The following is a 21436-nucleotide window of genomic DNA, read 5'->3' on the forward strand; positions in this document are numbered from 1 at the left end:
CCTACTGCTCATCAGCATACGGGGAACCCCTGACTTGGGCCCGCAGCATAGGTCCTCCATCCTGGGCTGAATGCACAAAGAAACTGATGACCTGCATCTCTCTGGGGTGGAGCCCCCAGGAGACAAGCAAATGATCCTCAGCCACAATTACTACTAAGATTTCTTCCTTTGCTTCCTCCAAGGTGGGGAAGGAACTTAGGCACTGAGACCACCCCAGAGTTGCAGTGGGCACACCAGGAGTGCCAAGTCATGATCTGCAGTCTGCACTCAATAGGGAGAGGAGCCCACACTTTCAGAGCATTGACTGTGAACACAGCTGCCACTGTGAGGAAACATATGGAAACCACACAACCAAGCAAGTCTACCAACACACCGGTAAGCCTAAGTACCTCCTACTTGATCACACCCCAAAGTCTCAACACCAAAAATACCTCTCAAAAATACACCCCTCTGAAACCAGAGACAAAAAGTCAGCTTCAAATAAATACCCTGCACAAAACCTTGGCCCAGTATAAACTCCCAGAAAAGAAGTCTATCAACTGTACTCAATCTACACTGAAGCTAAAGGAACACCCAAAAGCAGAGATGAGAAAGAACCAATGCAAGAACTCTGATGACTCAAATGACCAGAGTGTTTTACGGCCTACAAACAACCATACCGGTTCTCTAACAAGAATTCTTAATCAGGCTGGACTGGCTGTAATGACAGGAAGATAATTCAGAATATGGATAGAAACAAAGATCATCAGGAGAACAGCAAAACCCAATCCAAGGAAAATAAAAATTACAATAAAGGGAAACAGGATTTGAAGGATGAAATATGCAACATAAAAAAGAACCTAACGGGTCAAACAGAGCTGCATAACACAATACAGTAATTTTACAATGCAGCCACAAGTATTAACATCAGAATATATCAAGCTGTGGAAAGAATCTCAGAACTTGAAGACTGGTTTTCTGAAGTAAGACAGACAAAAAATGAAGAAAAATAATGAAAGGGAATGAAAAAAAACTCTTGGAAGTAAAGTATGGGATTAGGTAAGGAGGCCAAATCTATGAATCATTGGCATTCCTGAAAGGGAGGGGGAGAAAGCAAACAACTTGGACAACACATTTAAGGATATCATTCATAAAAACTTCCCCATTCTTGCTTGAGAGCCCAACAACAAAATTCAGAAAATAGAGAGAACTCCTGAAATATTCTACACAAGAAGATTATCCCAAGACACATAATTGTCAGATTTTCCAAAGTCAAAATGAAAGAAAGAGTATTAAAAGCAGCCAGAGAGAAAGGGCAGGTCACCTACAAAGGTAACCCCATCAGGCTAATTGTGGACCTCTCAGCTGAAACCCTGCCAACTAGAAGAGACTGGGGTTCTATATTCAACATTCTTAAAAATAAATCTTCAATCAAGAATTTCATATCCAGCCAAATTAAGCTTCCTAAGTGAAGAAGACATAAAGTCTTTTTCAGATAAGCAAATGTTGAGATAATTTATTACCACCAGACCTGCCTTAGAAGAGATCTTGAAAGGAGCACCAAATACAGAAAGTCCACTGTCAGCTATTACAAAACACACTTAAACACACAGACTAGTGTCACTGTAAAGCAACCACACAAAAAAAGCCAACATAATAATATCAGCTAACAGCACAATGACAGGATCAAAACCATACGTAGAAATGGTAACCTTGAGTAAAAACTGGCTAACCCACTTAAAAGGCACAGAGTGGCAGGTGAATAAAAATGCAAGACACTTGCCAAGACAATCCTAGGTCAAAAGGACAAAGCTGGAGGCGTCACGCTACCTGACTTCAAACTATACTACAAGGCTACAGTAACCAAAACAGCATGGTACTGGTACCACAACAGAGAAATAGACCAGTGGAACAGAACAGAGTCCTCAGAAATAATACCACACATCTACAGCCATCTGATCTTTGACAAACATGACAAAAACAAGAAATGGGGAAAGGATTCCCTATTTAATAAATGGTGCTGGGAAAATTGGCTAGCCACAAGTAGAAAGCTGAAACTGGATCCTTTCCTTACCCCTTATACGAAAATTAATTCAAGATGGATTAGAGACTTAAATGTTAGACCTAATACCATAAAAACCCTAGAAGAAAATCTAGGTAGTACCATTCAGGACATAGGCATGGGCAAGGACTTCATGTCTAAAACACCAAAAGCAATGGCAGCAAAAGCCAAAATTGACAAATGGGATCTCATTAAACTAAAGAGCTTTTGCACAGCAAAAGAAACTACCATCAGAGTGAACAGGCAACCTACAGAATGGGAGAACATTTTTGCAACCTACTCATCTGACAAAGGGCCAATATCCAGAATCTACAAAGAACTCCAACAAATATACAAGAAAAAAACAAACAACCCCATCAAAAAGTGGGAAAGGATATGAACAGACATTTCTCAAAAGAAGACATCCATACAGCCAACAGACACATGAAAAAATGCTCGTCATCACTCGCCATCAGAGAAATGCAAATCAAAACCACAATGAGATACCATCTCACACCAGTTAGAATGGCAATCATTAAGAAGTCAGGAAACAATAGATGTTGGAGAGGATGTGGAGAAATAGGAACACTTTTACACTGTTGGTGGAATTGTAAACTAGTTCAACCATTATGGAAAACAGTATGGCGATTCCTCAAGGATCTAGAACTAGATGTACCATATGACCCAGCTATCCCACTACTGGGTATATACCCAAAGGATTATAATTACTCTACTACAAAGACACATGCACACGTTGTTTATTGCGGCACTATTCACAATAGCAAAGACTGGAATCAACCCACATGTCCATCTGTGACAGACTGGATTAAGAAAATGTGGCACATATACACCATGGAATACTATGCAGCCATCAAAAAGGATGAGTTTGCGTCCTTTGTAGGGACATGGATGCAGCTGGAAACCATCATTCTTAGCAAACTATCACAAGAAGAGAAAACCAAACACCGCATGTTCTCACTCATAGGTGGGAACTGAACAATGAGATCACTTGGACTCGGGAAGGGGAACATCACACACTGGGGCCTATCATGGGGAGGGGGGAGGAGGAGGGATTGCATTGGGGAGTTATACATGATATAAACGTTATGCACATGTACCCTAGAACTTAAAGTATAATAAAAAATAAAAATAAAAAAATAAAAAAATAAAAAAAAAAAAAAAAAAGAAACCGATCAAATATATTATATATATATAATCTTTTTCATTAGATTATTACCTCCTTTTAGTCCACCTTGGGTACCATAGCACCTGTAATAGCCTCTAACTAGGTATCCAATAAATGTTTGTATACTTTAAAGGAAAAAAAAAAAAAAAAAAATGCAAGACACGATTGTATCCTTTCTTCAGGTGGAAAATCTATCAAGCAAATGAAAAACAGAAAAAGCAGTGGTTGCAATCCTAATTTCAGACAAAACTTTTTTTTTTTTTTTTTGAGACGGAGTCTCGCTCTGTAGCCCAGCCTGGAGTGCAGTGGCGTAATCTCAGCTCACTGCAAGCTCCGCCTTCCAGGTTCATGCCTTTCTCCTGCCTCAGCCTCCGGAGTGGCTGGGACTACAGGCGCTCGCCACTGCGCCCAGCTAATTTTTTGTATTTTCAGTAGAGACGGGGTTTCACCATGGTCTTGATCTCCTGACCTCGTGATCCGCACTCCTCGGCCTCCCAAAGTGCTGGGATTACAGGCATGAGCCATTGCGCCTGGCCCCAGATAAAACATATTTTAAGCTAACAAAGATTTAAAAAGGCAAAGAACAGTAAAGGGTTCAATTCAAGAAGAAGATCTAACTATCCAAAATGTATATTCACGCAATGCAGGAGCACCTGAATTCATAAAGCAAGTTCTTAGAGAACTACAAAGAGACATAGAGTCCCACACAATAATAGTGGGAGACTTTAACACTCCATTGATGTTATGAGGCAGATCATCCAGGCAGAAAATTAACAAAGATATTCAGGACCAAACTTAACATTAGACCAAATGTATCTGATAGACATTTACAGAACTGTCTATCCAAAAGCAACAGGACATACATTCTTCTTATTGGCACATGCACATACTTTATAATCATCCACAGAATTGTACATAAAACAATCCTCAAGCAATGTAATATAACCAAAATCATACCAAACACACTCTTGGACCACAGTGCAATAACAATAGAAGCCAAGACCAAGAAAATCACTCAAAACCATGCAGTCACATGGAAATTAAACAACATGCTCCTAAATGACTTTTGGGTAAATGATGAAATTATGACAGAAATCAGAAAGTTCTTTGAAAATAATGAGAACAAAGATAGAACATACCAGCATCTCTGGAACACATCTAAAGCAGTATTAAGAGGAAAATTAGTAGCACTAAATGCTCACATCAAAAAGTTAGAAAGATTTCAAATTAACAAGCTAAATTAAAAAGTGAGAAAATTAGAAAAGCAAGAACAAATCAACCCCAAAGCTAGCAAAAGATTAGAAATATCCCAAATCAGAGCTGAACTGAAGGAATGCAAGACATGAAAAGCCATTCAAAAGATCAATGAATCCCGGAGTTGCTTTTTCGAAAAAAAGAATAAAATAGGCCACTAGCTAAACTAAAAGAAGATCCAAATAAACACAATTAGAAATGACAAACGGAGTGTTAATACTGATCCCACAGAAATAAGATCAACTATCGGAAATGACTATGAACTCCTCTAGGCACACAAACTAGAAAACCTAGATGAGATGGATAAATCCCTAGACACGTACACCCTTCCAGTACCAAGTCAGGAAGAAATTGATTCCCTGAATAGATCAATAATGTGCTCTGAAATTGAATCAATAATAAATAGTTTACCAACCAAAAAATAAAAGCCCAGGACCTGACGGATTCATAACTAAATTCTAACAGATATACAAAGATGAGCTGGTACCATTCCTCAGAAACAATTCCAAAAAAGTAAGGAGAAAGAAGTCCTTCTTAACTCTTTCTATGAGGCCAGACTTATTTTATACCAAAACCTGACAGAGACAGAACAAAAAAGAAAACTTCAGGCACTGTTCCTAATGAATGTCAGTGCAAAATTTTTCAACAAAATACTTGCACACTGAGTCCAGCAGCACGTAAAAATGCTAATCCACCAGGATCATTGATCAAACAGGCTTTTTCCCCAGGATGCAAGGTTGGTTCAAAATACACAAATCAATATGTGATTAGTCACATAAACAGAACTGAAGACAAAAACCTCAATAGATGCAGAAAAGGCTCTCTATAAAATTAAACATGTTGAAAACTCTCAATAAATTAGGTATTGGAGGAACTTAACTCAAAATAATAAGAGCCTTATATGAAAAACCCATAACCAACATTCTGCTGAATGGGCAAAAGCTAGGAGCATTCTCCTTGAAAACCAACACAACACAAGGATTTCCCTTCTCACCACTTCTATTCAACATATTATTGGAAGTACTGGCCAGAACAATCAGGCAAGGGAAAGAAGTAAAGGACATCAAACTTGAAAAGAGGCAGTGAAACTATCTCTGTTTGCAAATGACATGATTCTATATCAATAAACTCCATCGTCTCGGCCCAAAAGCTCCTTCAGCTGATAAATAACTTCAGCAAAACTGCAGAATACAAAATTGTACAAAACCACTAGCATTCCAAAAACCACCAACAGCTAAATCAAGAGCCAAATCAGAAAGGCAATTACATACACAGTTGCCAGAAAATGAATAAAATACCTAGGAATACAGCTAACCAGGGAGGTGAAAAATCTCAACAACGAGAATGACAAAACATGGCTCAAAGAAATCAGAGAAGACTCAAACAAATGGAAAAACATTCCATGCTCATGGACAGAAAGAATTAATATTTTAAATGGCTACACTGCCCAAAGCAATCTACAGATTCAATGCTATTCCTATCAAACTACCCAAGACATGCTCCACAAAACTAGAAAAACCCATTTTAAAATTCATATGAACAAAAAAGAGCCCAAATGGCCAAGTCAGTTCTAAAAAAAAGAACAATGCTGTAGCCATCACGTTATCTGACTTCAAACTTCCTACAGGGCTACGGTAACCAAAACAGCATGGTACTGGTACAAAAACAGGCACATAGACCAATGGAACAGAATAGAGAGCCCAGACATAAGGTCACACTTCTGTGACTATCTGATCATCGACAAAACTGACAAAAACAAGCAATGAGGAAAAGACTCCCTATTCAATAAATGGTGCTGGGGTAACTGGCTAGCCATATGCAGAAAACTGAAGCTGGACCTCTTACACCATACCACAAATCAACTCAAGATGGATTAAAGACAAATGTAAAACCCCAGACTATAAAATCCCTGGAAGACAACCAAGGTAATACCATGTGGATATAGGAAGGGGCAAAGATTTCATGACAAAGACATCAAAAGCAATTGAAATAAAAGCAAAAAAATGACAAATGGTATCTAATTAAATATAGTAGCTTCTGCAGAGCAAAAGAAACTATCAACAGAGTAAGCAGACAACAGAGTAAGCAGAGTAAGCAGAATGAGGGAAAATTTTTGCAAACTATGCATCTGACAAAAGGCTAGTAACCAGCTTCTATAAATAACTTAAACAAATTTACAAGAGAAAAATAAACAACTCCATTAAAATGTGGGCAAAAGACATGAACAGACACTTCTCAAAAGAAGACATATGTGCAGCTAGCAAGCATATGATAAAAAGCTCAATATTACTGATCATTAGAGAAATGCAAATCAGAACCACAATGAGATACCATCTCATATCAGTCAGAATGGCTATTATAAAAAAGTCAAAAAATAACAGATGCTGCAAGATTGTGGATAAAAGGAAACACATACACCATTGGTGTGAGCGTAAATTAGTTCAACCATTGTATAAAAAGGTATGTCAACTCCTCAGAGAGCTAAAAGAAGAACTAACATTTGACTCAGCAGTCCCATTACTGGGTATATACCCAGAGGAATATAAATCATTCTATCATAAAGACACATGCATTGTGAAAGTTCACTGGAGCCCTATATAATAGCAAAGATGTAGGATCAACCTAAATGCTTATCAATGATGGATTGGATAAAGTAAATTTGGTAAATATATGCCATGGGGTATTATGCATCCATAAAGAAGAATGAGATCATGCCTTTTGTTGGAACATGAATGGAGGAAAAGACTATTGTCCTTAGCAAATTAATGGGGAACAGAAAACCAAAGACTACATGTACCTACTTAAAAGTGAGAGCTGAATGGTAAGAACAGATCAACCCAAAGAGGAGACAACAGACACTGGGGTCTACTTGAGAGGGGAGGGTAGAGGAGGGAGAGGAGCAGAAAAGATCTCTGCTGGGTTATCTTTGAGATAATTATTGGGCTTAATACCTGAGTGATGAAATTATATGTACAAAAACTCCTGTTACACATTTTTACCTTTGTAACAAACCATTACACATGCCCCCAAACCTAAAATAAAAGTTAAAAGATATTTTAAAAATTGTTGAAATTGTATGACAACTTGGTTTATATATGAATTAGTTGACAAAGAAATTTTAGAAACAGTAAAAACTTATATAGTCATTTGGTATGTGACACATAAGATGTCATATATTAGAAACAAAATGTTAAATATCATCATGAAGAAAAAATAAATTTATTTCTCACACTAAATAGAAGACAAAAATTCTGATGAGTTAGACTCTTTAAAATTAATAGGAAGATACAATAATTTGTAATATCTAGGGCTAAGTCTAAGGAGAAACATGAAGTATCAATAGGACTCTGAGTGAGTTATCTCTTTCTTGCAAGAAATTTTATTTATTCAACAATACTTACTGAAGCTCTACTGTGTAACAGGAATTTAGTTAGGTGATGGGGGCACAATAATAAATGAAACCAGTGTATTAGTCTGTTTTCATGCTGATGATAAAGACATACCTGAGATTGGGCAATTTATATATATACACATAATGGTTATATATATAAAACTACATATATATAGTGTGTGTGTGTGTGTGTGTGTGTGTGTGTGTATAGTTTTAATGGACTCACAGTTCCACGTGGCTAGGGAGGCCTCATAATCATCGTAGAAAGTGAAAGGCACATCTTAAACATGGCAGCAGGCAAGACAGAATGAAAGCCAAGTTAGGGAAGCCCCTTATAAAACCATCTGATCTTGTCAGACTTATTCACTATCATGAGAACACTATGGGGGAAATCACCCTTATGATTCAATTATTTACCACCAGGTCCCTCCCACAACACGTTGGAATTATGGGTGCTATAACTCAAGATGAGACTTGGATGGGGATGCAGCCAAACCATATCAATCCATAATGTCCATAAAGCTATAGGAGGGCAGAAGAGGTGTATGTACTCCATCTTGGAATACTTGAAAGGTAAATCATCATAGATTATCTTCTAGAGAAACGGTTTCATAAATTGAGACTTGAAAGATGATTTTCCAAAGGAATAGAATCAGTCAAAGGAAGGAAAATTTCCCAATAATCAAAAACAAGTGAAATGTTACAACATGAAAGAGTATGGCAGATTAGAAAAAAGATAAAGTTACTTGAGTTTGGCTGACTGAGAAGATAGCAACAGTATGTCAGAGGAATTAAGAGCCTTAGAAAACTTGCTAAGGATCTTGGACTTGATTTTAAGGGTAATGGGAAACCATTGCATGATTAAAGTAGGAGAGTTATACACTCATAAGTAAGAAACAATAACTGTGAAGATGAATGGATAAGTATAAATTTTAAGTTGGAGGACTCAGTAATTAATTAAACATGGGGCATAAAGGAAAGTGGGCACTCAAAAGTAACATGTATCTCGTGTTCTGAGCATGTTATGGTCTGTTTGTGTCCTCACAAAATCTCTATGTTGAAACCAAATAGATGATATAATGGCTCTTGGGAAGTGATTAGATTATATCTTCATGGATTAGATTAGTAGCCTTATAAATGAAGCCCCAGTGGCTGCCTTTTTTCTCTTACCATAAGAGGACAAAGCAAGAAGATGCCATCTACGAAACAAAAAATGAGCCCCCTTCTGACACCAAATTGGCTGGCACCTTGGATATTGAATTTTACAATCTTCAGGCCTGTGAGAAATACAGCTTTGTTGTTTAAAAATTATCTGGTCTTGGTATTTGCTATAGTATCTAGAATGGACTAAGAGTACCTGGGTAGATAATGATGCCATTTATTGAAACATGGCAGATTTGGTGAAAAGCAAATTAGGAGTAGAATAATTTTTAAATTCCATTTTGGAACTGTTACATTTAAGATGCATTTTGAAATCCAAGAGAATATTTTAAATAGGTAGTTGGAGAGAGGTGAATATTAAACATAAGGCTTCTAAGTTTGTGAAGCATTCAGTATATATATAAAGTAAACCGGATTAGATCACCCATATAAGAGAAGAGACAAGGATATGAGAAGCAAGGGAAGTCACTTCTGGTAATGGTGAGCTAAGAAATTTAAAATAAACTTCCTGCTGAGTACAATTTGCAAAGATGGAGACAATATCTGTAAATATCTGATTGATATCACAGGAAAGCTAAAGAAGAATTATGGAGGCATTACCAAGAAGTAGAAGCAAATCTAGAGAATTGAATCCAGGACCTGAGACTACTTTTCTTCTGCAGTGTCTGAAGAAGAATATGTAAATACATATAAAATGTATGGTGGTAAATAATTGAATTAAATACTTATATACATATATCTACATATATATATGAGTTTGTGTGTGTGTATATATACACACAAAAACAAAAACAAAAAAAAACAAAAACAAGAAACTAACCAGTGCTTTTAATGGCCTCACAGAGCTATGGGGAAAGAATTTAGAAACTCAAAAAGTCTATGCTATAAATACGGATTTCTCAACTAATGTTTCACAGAACTGTTGACTTTGAGAGAAGACGCAAGAGTCATATGAGAAATTATTATTTAAAAAAAAAAAAGTGGCGTTTAAAAGGTTGTACTCTTATCAGCCACTCAGCAATATCTTTATGGGTCTTTAAAACCTCTATCACAGAATACAATAGAAATATGTTCATTCAGTAGATCCATTCCCAGTTTTGATGTGAGATAGGTGTTACAACCCCCATCTTATGTACCAGTGGCATGTAGAAGCAAAAAAGCTCTACTTACATAACAAAAAATTCAAAGGAAATTTTGCTCTGAAAAAGAAATTTGTATTTGCATTGACTCTGTTACTCTGTAATACTTTCCTGTAATTGTAAAAGTTGTTAAATTTGAATTGTGTAGTTTATAAGTGAATTGCATTAATTAAATAATGTATAATTAAACATTATTATTTACACATTTTGTAATTTTCTCATTAATTTTATGCTATACCTTTTAATTCACATTTTAGTTATTTTCTTTCTTTTCTTTACAAGTGTGTCTGACTTGTTTAACTTGATGGTTTGTTAAGATCACATGCAAAATGGCAGAGAAAAATTCTAAGCCAAGGTCTATGAAAAATCTTGAATAGGTTAACAATGGAGAATTATAATTTTCTAAATCATTTCACTGTACTGATGTAACAGAGATCTAAAAATGTTCGTCTTTACAAAAAAATTATCAATGGATTTTTACATTAGTTGGCAATCCAAATTATCCCTCCATTATGATAGTCTATGGCTTCAGAAAAATTAAAAAGATACTAAAGTAAAAAAACAAAATTTGGTAAGTAAAGTTGATGTGTATCTCAAAAAAAAAAAATGAATCTTTTGTTTCAAAGGCAGCACTCAGTAAAAGAGGCTAGAAGTAAGTTATTGCCAAGAAAAGGGAAAAATCATAGTTCTTGAGAACCTACTATTGTCAGCATGCAAAATAATGGTGACTCAAATACTAAACAAGATTCAGTATAAGAATCTTGTTTAAGTTTAAGTATAAGTTCTGATTTTAAATAGTATGATAAAGTGACATACTGATGATATTCCCCATAATGTTTAAAAGGTTTTTTTTTTTTTTTTTTTTTTTTTGAGACGGAGTCTTGCTCTGTCGCCCGGTCTGGAGTGCAGTGGCCAGATCTCAGCTCACTGCAAGCTCCGCCTCCCGGGTTCACGCCATTCTCCTGCCTCAGCCTCCCGAGTAGCTGGGACCACAGGCGCCCGCCACCTCGCCCGGCTAGTTTTTTGTATTTTTAGTAGAGACGGGGTTTCACCGTGTTAGCCAGGATGGTCTCGATCTCCTGACCTCGTGATCCGCCCGTCTCGGCCTCCCAAAGTGCTGGGATTACAGGCTTGAGCCACCGCGCCCGGCCAAGGTTTTTGTGATAAGTTGGAAAACAAGAGCTCTATAGCCAAATTGACACTAACAAATTTCACTAACAAATGTCATGCTGTATCATTTGTAAAAACCATAAATTATAGTGATATTCAGGAAAATAGCTTCTTCTGCAGTGTTTCTCCCAAACAGACATAAGCCAAGACATATTTAATATTTTGTCTTAATATATGGAAAAACATTGATGTTTTGGAAGGATTCTATTGTAATCTGTTTTGGTTGCACCTAATCCAAGATAGACTACGTGAAATATTTTTGCCTCTCTTATAACAAAAAAAAAAAATCCTGAAATTATTAAAACACACTGTTTTCTCCACAGAGAGCACTAATATTAAATATTCTTAGAAGTGAAATGGAAAAACTTCTGTGTAATGCTATAAAATAGTTAATTATATTAAACTCAGTCCAGTTCAGCTAGGGATAGCTTATTTTAAAAAATGTAAAAATGTGAATAAAACTAATTTAATTTTGCTGTTAAATACAGAACTTTTATAGCTTAGCAACTTAATATGGTGTTTGAACTGAAAAGTAAATTATTGGAATACTTTCAAGAATGCACTGTGTATATTTCACTGAGCACCATGAAGATGAATAATGACTGTGGAGCCAGTCTACTTTGATGACATTTTTAATACATGAACCAATTGCATAAGATCCTAGCAAAAAAAGTCTTAATTTTAAATAAAATTTAACTGAATTAAAAATAAAACCAAATTTTTGGAAATTTTTGTGTGCAAAATAATAATAATAAAACACGTTCTCTGCTCTCTGGACTTGAGGGTGAGAAAGGATATTAGCAAATCTCAAGTACTATTGAAAACCACCTGGAGGGAATGCAGTACAAAATAGAAGAGTGCTTTCCTTCCCTTTGAAAACAAGTGCATGATTTGGTGCAAGACATTTTATCTTAATCTTCTGCTCAGCCTGATAATTTGACTTTGAGAGAAGAGTTGGAACTTTTTGGGCTATAGCCTGATCATGCACTCAGATCAGATTTAAACATCTGCCCCTAGATAAGTCCTAGATATATGTGAACTAAGAGTTTTTTGCAATTTAGTGGGAATTGGTGAATCTTTTGCTTCAGCTTTAGAATTCCTACATGTGTGAGAAAATTTGTTCCTTTTTAACTAACAAGAGCAAACTCATTATCTCACTGTAGTGAGATAATGAGTAGTTGAAAAATAAAGGTCTGCATATACTTAACTCAAGTTAGACCCCAAATTAAATGTGTGCCACAAAATAACAAGCATAATTTTCATACTGATATATAAATTATATTTTTGAATTTTAATTTTAAAAATAACAGTCTAGAATTCTACATCCACTCAACATATAATATCAAAGACTAGATTTACCCTCCCACTTGGAATAAAAGAGAAGGAAGGATAAAATATGAAACAACAGTTTTGAAGACATTGTACATTGGTCAATAAGCCCTAAGAGAGAAGAAACAAATGAGATAAGTCCAGTCCTAAGAGGATTAGAAGACAGAGTACTCAGCACTCACACAAGGCCAGGAAAAGTGCCTCTTTGTAAAAGTCACAGTGAAAAACATCAGAATTCACAGGGTCTTGTGTACAATACTCAAGAAGTATTGCCTCAGTAGTAGAGAATAAATAGCCTGTATCAGAACACTATTTTTGATCTTCCTAACAAATTATAAAAGCAAAATGCAAAAAAATCAAATTATTTTCTAGTAACAAACTGAAGCCTAGATTAAAATGCAGGAATATTTACAATTATCCAGCACCCTACAAAGTCAAATTTAACAATATTTATTATCTAATCAAAGATTACCAGACATTCTAGACATAGGATTATGTCATCTGCAAAGAGGAATATTTTGACTTCTTCTCTTCCTATTTGGATGCCCTTGATGTCTTTCTCTTGCCTGATTGCCCTGGCCAGAACTTCCAATACTATGTTGAATAGGAGTGATAAGAGGGGGAATCCTTGTCGTGTGACAGTTTTCAAGGGGAATGTTTCCAGTTTCTCCCCATTCAGTATGATGTTGGCCATAAATTTGTCGTGTATGGCTCTTTTAATTTTGACGTATGTTCCTTCAGTACCTAGTTTATTGAGAGTTTTTAACATGAAGGGATGTTAAATTTTGTCAAAAGTCTTTTCTGCATCTATTGAGGTAATCATGTGTTTTTGTCTTTAGTTCTGTTTATATGATGACTCACATTTATTGATTTGTGTATGTTGCACCAACTTGGCATCTTGGAGATGAAGCCTACTTGATCATGGTGGATTAGTTTTTTGATATGCTGCTGGATTCAGTTTGTCAGGTTTTTTTTTGTTTTGTTTTAGAATTTTTACATGGATGTTCATCAAGATTATTGGCCTGAACTTTTCTTTTTTGTTGTATCTCTGCCAGGTTTCAGTGTCAGGATGATGCTGGCCTCATAGAAAGAGTTACGGAGGAGTCTCTCCTTTTTCAATTTTTGGGAATAGTTTCAGTAGGAATGTTCCTGACCCTTTGTACATCTGATAGAATTCAGCTGTGAATCCCTCTGGTCCTTAATTTTTTTGGGTTGGTGAGCTATTTATTACTGCCTCAGTTTCAGAACTTGTGATTGGTCTGTTCAGGGATTCAATTTCTCCCTTGTTCAGTCTTGGGAGAGTGTTTGTGTCCAGGAATTTATCTATTTATTCTAGATTTTCTGGTTTATGTGCACAGCGGTGTTTATAATATTCTCTGATGCTTGTCTGTATTTCTGTAGGATCAGTATAATATTCCTCTTACCATTTGTGACTATTTATTTGACTCGTCTATCTTTTCTTCTTTATTAGTTAGCTAACTATCTATTTTGTTAATTTAAAAAAAAAAAAAAAAACTCCTGTATTCACTGATCTTTTGAATGTGTTTTTGTGTCTTTAGCTCTTTCAATTAAGCCCAATTTTGGTTATTTCTTGTCTTCTGATAAGTTTTGGGATTTGTTTGCTCTTGGTTTTCTGATTCTTTTAGTTGTGATATCAGGTTTTTAACTAGAGATCTTTCTGACTTTTTGATGTGGGCATTTAGTATATAAATTTCACTCTTAATACTGTCTGAGCTGTGTCCCAAAGATTCTGGTATGTTGTATCTTTGTTCTCATTATTTTCAAAGAACTTGATTTCTGCCTTAATTTCATTATGTACACAAAAGTCATTCAGGAACAGGTTATTCAATTTCAATGCAATTGTAAGGTTTTGAGTGAATTTCTTAGTTTTGAGTTCTAATTTTATCGAGGTCATGGCCTGAGATACTGTTATTATTTCCGTTCTTTTGCATTTGTTGAGGAGTGTTTTACTTCTGATATGAGATTGATTTTAAAGCAAGTGCCAAATGGCGATGAGAAGAATGGACATTCTGTTTTTGGATAAAAAGTTCTGCAAATATCTATCAGGTCCATTTGATCCAGAGCTGAGTTAAGGTCTTGAATAACTTTCTTAATTTTCTGTCTCAATACTCTAATACTGTTCGTGGAATGATGTCTCTCATTACTATTACGTGGGAGTCCATGTCTCTTTGGAGCTCTCTAAGATCTTGCTTTATGAATCTGGGTGCTCCTGTGTTGAATGCATATATGTTTAGGATAGTTACATCTTCCTGTTGAATTGAAGCCTTTGTCAATATGTAATGCCTTTCTTTGTCTGCATTTCCTGAATTTAAATGTTGACTTGTCTTGCTATTTGGGGAAGTTTTCACAGATGATATTTTGAAATGTATTTTCCAAATTGGTTTCATTCTCTCCTTCTCTTTCAGGTACACCAATCAGTCATAGATTCGGTCTTTTTACATAATTCCATATTTCTCAGAGGTTTTGTTCTTTCTTTTTAATTCTTTTTTTCTCTGTTTTTTCTGCCTGTCTTATTTTAGAAAGACAGTCTTTAAACTCTGAGATTCTTTCCTCTACTTGGTCTATTCTACTATTAATACTTGCAATTGCATTATGAAATTCTTGTAGTGTGTTTTTCAGCTCGCTCAGGTTAGTTACATTCTTCTTTATATTGGTTACTTTGTTTGTAGGCTCCTGCAATGTTTCATCATGGTTTTTAGTTCCCTTGCATTGTGTTACAACATGGTTCTTTAGCTCAATGAAGTTCATTTTCATCCACATTCTGAATTCTACTTCTGTCATTGCAGCCATCTCAGTCTCAGTCCAGTTCTGAACCCTTGCTGCATAGCTGATGTGGTCATCTGAGGAAAGAGTGCACTCTGGCTTTTTGAGTTTTCAGCATTCTTGTACTGATGTTTTTCTCATTTTTTGTGGACTTGTCTACCCTTAAATACTGGTGTTGCTGGCCTTCAGTTTCTTTCTTTTTTTTTTTTTTTTTTTTTTTTTTTGGTCTAGCTGCTTTTCTGTAGGGCTGCTGCAGCTTGCTGGGGAAAACTACAGACCACAGTTGCCTGAGATTTTTCAGTACCTGGAGGTATCACCAGTGGAGGCTGTGAAACAACAAAGGTGGCAGCCTGCCCCATCCTCTGGGAGCTCAGTCTCAGGGGAGCTGGATCTGCTGCTATACTGAATACAACTGTAGGAGGTAGCTGGAGACATGAATTGGGAGGTCTCAGCCCCAAAGCTTCTCGAGCTGATAAGCAACTTCAGCAATGTCTCAGGATACAAAATCGATGTGCAAGAATTACTAGCATTCCTATACACCAATGACATTCAAGCTGAGAGCCAAATCATGAATGAATTCTCATTCACAATTGCCACAAAAAGAATAAAATACCTATGAAGACAGCTAACAAGGAAAGTGTAGAATCTCTATAAGGAGAGCTACAAAACACCCCTAAATAAAAACAGAGACAACACAAACAAATGCAAAAACATCCTATGCTCATGGATAAAACAATCAATATTGCTAAAATGACCATATTACCCAAAACAATTTACAGATTTGATGTTATTCCTATCACACTACCAATGACATTTTTCACAGAACTAGGAAAACTTACTCTAAAATTCATATGAAATCAAAAAAGAGCTGGACTAATCAAGACAATCCTACAAAAAATATCACAGCTGGAACCATGATGTTATTTGACTTTAAACTGTACTATAGGGCTACAGTAACCAAAACAGCATGATACTGGTAGAAGAAAAGACACATAGACCAATGGAACAGAATGGATATCAGAAATCAGATTACTCACCTACAACTACTTGATCTTCAGCAAACCTGACAGAAACAAGCAATGGAGAAAGGATTCCCACTTCAATAAATGGTGCTGGGATAACTGGCTAGCCATATGCAGAAAATTGAAACTGGAACCCCTTCTTACACCATATACAAAAAGTAACTCAAGATGAATTAAAGACTTAAATGTAAATCCCAAAACTATAGAAACCTTGGAACACAACCTAGGCAACACCACTCACTACATACAAATGGGCAAAGATTTCATGATGAAGATGCCAAAAGCAATTTCAACAAAAGCAAAAATTGGCAAGTGGGATCTAATTAAACTAAAGATAACTGCACAGCAAAAGATACTATTGAGAGAGTAAGCAGACAACCTACAGAATGGGAGAAAAAATTTTGCAAACTAAGCATCTGACAAAGGTCTAATATCGTGCATCTATAAGATATGTAAAAAAATTTACAAGCAAAATTCAAACAATCCCATTAAAAAATGGGCAAAGAACATAAACAGACACTTCTCAAAAAAAGACATACATGGGTCCAATAATAATATGAAAAAAAAACCTCAACATCACTTATCATTAGAGAAATGCAAATCAAAACCACAAAGAGATACCATCTCATACCAGTCAGAATGGCTATTATTAAAAAGTCGGAAAATAGCTGATGCTATTTGGGTTGTGGAGAAAAGGAATCCTTATACACCACTGGTTGGAGTATAAATTACTTCAACCATTGTGGAAGGGAGTATGGCGATTCCTCAAAGACCTGAAAACAGAAATACCATTCAACCTAGCAATCCCATTACTGGGCATGTACCTAAAGGAATATAAATCATTCTATTATAAAGACCCATGCATATATATGTTTACTGCAGCACTATTTACAATAGTAAAATCATGGAGTAAACTAAAATGCCTATCAATGATAGACTGGATAAAGAAGATGTGGTACATATACACCATAAATACTATGCATCATAAAAAAGAACGAGATCATGTTTTTTTCAGGGTCATGTATTGAGCTGGAGGCTATTATCCTTAGCAAACTAATGCAGGAACAGAAAACCAAATATGGCATATTCTCACTTAAAAGTGGGAGCTAAAGGATGAGAACACGGGGACATATGGAGGGAAACAACACATACTGGGGCCTACTGGAGTGTGGAGGGTGGGAGGAGGGAGAAGATCAGGAAAAATCATGAATGGACACTGGGTTTAATACCTGGGTGGTGAAATAATCTGTATGGCAAATCCCCATGACATATGTTTACTTATGTATCAAACCTGCATATTCTGCACATGTACCCTTGAACTTAAAATAAAAGTTAATTAAAAAAGGATTACCAGTCATTTAAAGAAGTAAATAAGCACAATTCATTGTGACCAGAATAATCCATTGGAACTGACTTGGAAATGAAACAGATGTCAGAATTAGCAGACAATAACATTAAAACAGTTATTATTACAATATGTCATGTGTTCAAAAAGTTATGTAGAGACCTGCATATTGTATTTTTTAAAAAGACCCAAATTGATCTTCTAAATTAAAAAATGGGTAGAATTAATGACAGATTAAACACTGCAGAAGGAAAGATTGGTAAACTTGTAGATATATCAATACACACTACCTAAAATGAAAGAGTTAAATAAGAATTAATGAAAAAATAAGAACATAATGAATTATGCAAGGACTTCAAGTAAATTAGTATGCTAGTAATTGCAGAGTTCAAAGAAGAAGAGAGAGAAGAAGCGAAGATGGACGTTAAGTATAAAGTACCAAGAGATAAAAAAGTGTACTTTAAGGTTTAACATATTAAATGTTGGAATAAGGGAAAGAGAGAGGTAGCAGGCAGAAAAAAAGGGATACAGGAAGGAAAGTAGAAAGAAAAGAAGAAAAAGAAAGAGGGGAAAAGGACTATATTAAAGATAAATTCTTATTAAATATTCTTTTAAGTAAATTCTACATCAAGTGTCTTCACCAGTAAATTCCATCAAGCATTAAAAAAAAATTTCTATTTTGGCAATCTCTCAGAGAATCACAGAAAAAAGAAAAACACCTATCAACCTGTGTGTGTGTGCGTGTGTGTGTGTGTGTTTAAAGTTAGGTATAACCTAGACAAGGACATTACATAAAAAGAAATAAAAAAATAAACTAATCTCATTCATGTTTCAATTTAGAGTTTGAAAGAAATTTTAGAAAACTTAAATAAATGAAAGGAAATGTCTTGTTCATGGATGGGAAAACTCAATATTGTAAAAATATCAATTTCACCCAAAAATGATCTATACAGTCAATGTAATCTTATTCTAAATGCCAGTGCAATTTATTGGAAATTTACAAACTAAATATGACATTTACACGAATGTATAAGACCAAAATTAGCCAAAATATTCTTGAAGAAGAGTATAAGAGGACACGCCTCATTATATATTGAAACTTACTATAAAAGTACACAATAAAAGCATTGCTGTATTTCTGCAACGATAGTCAAATAGACCAGGGGAGGTGAGCTCTACAATTTATGTAAATCTGCTTTGACAAATCTTGACTTTTACACTTAATAGTCTTTAAGGCTATGGCACTTTTTTTTTTTTTTTTGAATGGAAGTGGAGGAAAATAACCAGAATTATTTGATTCAGGTGTAACTAAATTCAAAAGAAATAGACCTGGAAAAATTAGCTAAATGGATATAAAAAGAATTCAAAACAGCAGAATAATCAACAAAAAGTACTATTCCCTGGCTGTTAATATTAATTCTAATGGAAATGAGACCACTTAAAAAGGAATTAAAATATTGGCAGTGAATGAATTATGGTCAGATTTTTCTGGTTGCTGAAAGCCATCTTATGCTTCAATGGCGACTTTAGTTGACTTATCCCATGGAGAAGTAAATTACTGGTGACAACTGCTTTTCTACAGGCCATAGAATACAGGGGTATTTGTTAAAGGCCATTTCATAAAGAAATAACGGAAGGCTGACAAATCCTTGCCAGCATGAATTCTTAGAATAGACCATTTGGGAGAGTCACATTGCTAGTACTAGATAATACTGATTTTCAAAGGATTATCTGGGTTAGAAACAGATCCAAAATGGCTACAAGCTTTTGTGAGAGGACCACTGTGGAAAATATAAAAACTAATTAATCTGTTGCTGTGTGTAAAAAGAATTTACCACTCTTATCCTAAGACGGGAAACTGCCCTGCTCCATCTCTAACATGTGGAATCCGCTTTATGAATAAGTTGAAGTATAACAGATGCTGGCAACCCTAAATTGGCCATATGAAGGTAAGAAAACAGATATGAATTAATACTGTTGACACGAACCATGATGAATGCTGTGATGCAGCCAGCTCCCTGCTACCTCACCAATCTTGGTATTCTTGTGTAACCTTGCTAATAAGTGCCAAGAAAATATTTAAGAGACAGTGATTGATTTACTAGTTTAGTTACTCTGCATGTAACTGACTGATGGAAAATAATTATGTGCTATTCAAAGGACAAGTGGCCCTAAAGGAAAAATGACCCAAAAAAATGGGGGCAGTAGTGATTACTATTTAGCCAGGTGGAGACGTCAGAAAGCTACTGAAAAAATAAAAGGAAAAAAATATTAGATTGCACATAAAAAGCACATTATCAAAACTCAAACACAGAGGTTTCTTTGAACTTCAGCTATTACATTCGTACTTTTTTTTTTAAAACGGTGTGTCACTCTGTCATCCAGTCTGGAGTACAATGGTGTGGTCTCAGCTCACAGCAACCTCTGCCTCCCAGGTTCAAGTGCTTGTCCTACCTAAGCCTCCTGAGTAGCTGAGACTACAGGTATGTGCCACTGCTCCTGGCTAATTTTTGTACTTTTAGTAGAGATAGGGTTTCACTAAGTTAGCCAAGCTGGTCTCTAACTTGTGACCTTGTAATCCGCCCTCCTCGGCCTCCCAAAGTGCTGAGATTACAGGCATGAGCCACTGCGCCCGGCCAACATTCATACTTCTTAAAGTGAACCAACTTAAAGTGATTCTATCCACTCTATATACCCACATTTGTATGACTTTAAATTCTATTTTAAGAGTGGTGATTTAGAACAAAAAATACTTGAATATGGTGCTGAATTTACTGCTTCTGATAATAAACCACTATGTAAAATTTATTAACAGAAGGGCTGAGATCTACTCACTCAACCCTTAGCAGGGGATCCAAGGTCTTTCACAGTTCCATGAGCAAAATGGTCTTTGGGTTTTGTGTAATGTTTTTGGAACTACTAGCAGGAAACGATTCTCACAGGAGAGAAAGAGAGTACTTTCACAGGTCCAGATATGAAACCTAGGGCACATATATGGTACTTAGGTTATAACTAAACTACTTACAGGAAAAGTATGACTGGAGAATAGATTTCAAGGTTCTGTTGATGTTAGCGGAATGTGTAATTGGAATTGCTATTGTGTGTGGAAGAGATGCTACCTCATTTTAATTGGACATGCTGAATGGGAACCTTTGTGTTGTTTAAGCACTCTTCTATAGGAAAATTAAGCAACAGAGAATTCCAAAAGTACAAGAGACCATTGTTCTATTAAGGATATGACGAAGTGGAAGCTTTAAATCTCACTCACTCACGGAATATGACAGTAGCCATTTTAGGACATAACAATGTTGTTCTCATTACACCATAAGCAAGATATTAAAGACTACACAAGAAGGGCAACAGGCCAAAGATGATTAACATGCCATAACAGAACTGTCTTATGCCTTCTTTTTCATACCTATTTAGAATCCAATCTGACACTATTTGGATTTCTGTGAAGTGGCTTTTGGAACACATTCTTGATTTCTCTGCCTGGATATTTAACTTTATTGCCATTCATCATATCTAGTGTAGTAACATCTGAGTTTGATAACACTCCATATATTGGCTCATTGCATTGATGATACTGTGAGAATTGCCTCTTGGGAGGAAGGCAGGCAGGAGAATTTAAGTCA

This window comes from Trachypithecus francoisi, unplaced genomic scaffold (genome assembly GCF_009764315.1).
Source record: "Trachypithecus francoisi isolate TF-2019V2 unplaced genomic scaffold, Tfra_2.0 Lachesis_group2, whole genome shotgun sequence".
Classification (NCBI taxonomy): domain Eukaryota; kingdom Metazoa; phylum Chordata; class Mammalia; order Primates; family Cercopithecidae; genus Trachypithecus; species Trachypithecus francoisi.